The following is a 1,615-nucleotide window of genomic DNA, read 5'->3' as shown; positions in this document are numbered from 1 at the left end:
AAGTCAGAATTCTGAGATCAAAGTCAGAATTCTGAGATCAAAGTCAGAATTCTGAGATTAAAATCAGAATTCTGAGGAAAAAAATTAGAATTATAATAAAAAAAAAAAAATAGAATTCTGAGAGTAAAGTCAGAATTCTGAGAAAAAAGTCAGAATTCTGAGTTTTTTTCCCATTTTAAACTGAAATAAAATGTAAAAATTAACTTTTTTTTTTCAGTGGCCCTAATCCTCTTCCGTAGGTTCCTCTTGTTCTATCATAAAGGTTTTTTAAGGTGTAGGAACATGTTTTTCAGTCCGTATTTCATCCAATTGGCACAATAGATTTTATAGATATGGTGTCAACCTTTTTTTTTTTTTCTATTCAGCATATTGTAAAAAATATTTAGCCCTTCATGTTATTAAAAAAGTCCTGTGCACAGAAGAGAAAATCGCAGTTCATCATTTACTCATCAGCTGGATTGATAAGATCAGTTCATGTGAAGTCATGCCCATAAAGTGTTTTTTTAATAATAGATTATCTCGGCTGTTCTTTTTCCGCAGCTCCAGTGGAGTCTTCCTGAGACCTGAACCAACTGAACTCTGATTCTGTCGCTGTGGGCGGATCCCGCTCTGCTCACCTGTGGGACTGCAGTATTATTTTATTTCGGAAACTAAAAAGGCACCGTCTAATTCCTTACACGCCGGTTACAGGAAATCGCCTTAAACATGTGACCTCATGACACTTTTACCAGAACACTGAACATTTCATACATCTTTGATCTCACTTAAGGGCATTAATGTTGTTTTATTTTTCCTGTGATTCTTTTAGAAGTAACAAACTAAAACGTTTTAGTAATTTGTGCTGCTTTTACGTCCTGTGTAAAGATCCTGCTCTCATACTTGAACTCTGGTGCTGGCTTCCTGCAACTCTCATTCCCTCTTTGGGGAGAAGGGGGCTGATGGGAAATGTAGTTTTCCCAATTTGTATTACTTTGTAAACATGTCAATAAATCCTAAAGCATTAGTACAGAAAAATGGTGTTATAAAGCTTTGAAAATGGTGCTGCAGATGTAATAGTTTCAAGTTTTCTGTAAACTCTGTACATGAGGGTTTCACTGTGTTTTTACTTGGTCAGAAATATTTTTTTTGTGCGTTTGCTCAAAGTGTTGTTTTTTTTTCTTCAGACTTTTCTCTGACTGTTGCCGCCGTCTTTGTATTTTTCTAATCTTTTTCATAAATGACTACATTACACACTTACTCTTGAGCAAATGCCTTATTTTATGTACCATATCCTTTTTGTACAGCGTTGGTGTACGGTTCACGATTATCCGACTGATAGACTTTGATTTAATCTTATTTAATGAAAATGCTTGTTTCTGAACACAAATAAAGCATTTCTAAAACATTATAAACATATTTACACGCAGCAGAGACACAGGTTTGTTATGTTTGAGTTTTATTCGGCTTTCTTTGTTGTTGTTTTTGTTTTTAAATGCCTCCATGCCAACCAACCCCATCAGACACCACCAGCTGGTGGCGCTGTCTGATATATCTGAGTCATTTTCCACAAATCATGTTCAACAGCACCTACCTCCAGCGCTATTAACCAGTGGCGGCTGGTGGAGTTTTCTCCTGG

General features: G+C 35.9%; 1 protein-coding gene across 1 annotated transcript in view; it reads left to right on the top strand.

The window, feature by feature from the left end:
* Positions 1-1,415, top strand: part of psip1 (PC4 and SFRS1 interacting protein 1) — a 22,395-nt gene extending 20,980 nt beyond the window's left edge. The window contains exon 8 of the mRNA XM_015394590.1: positions 541-1,415. The gene's annotated coding sequence lies outside the window, so the exon portion shown is untranslated. The remainder of the gene's footprint in view (positions 1-540) is intronic.
* The last annotated feature ends 200 nt before the right edge of the window (positions 1,416-1,615 follow it).

Source organism: Cyprinodon variegatus, unplaced genomic scaffold (genome assembly GCF_000732505.1).
Source record: "Cyprinodon variegatus isolate N-32 unplaced genomic scaffold, C_variegatus-1.0 Scaffold696, whole genome shotgun sequence".
Lineage (NCBI taxonomy): Eukaryota > Metazoa > Chordata > Actinopteri > Cyprinodontiformes > Cyprinodontidae > Cyprinodon > Cyprinodon variegatus.
This window is presented reverse-complemented; position numbering and strand designations above follow the sequence as displayed.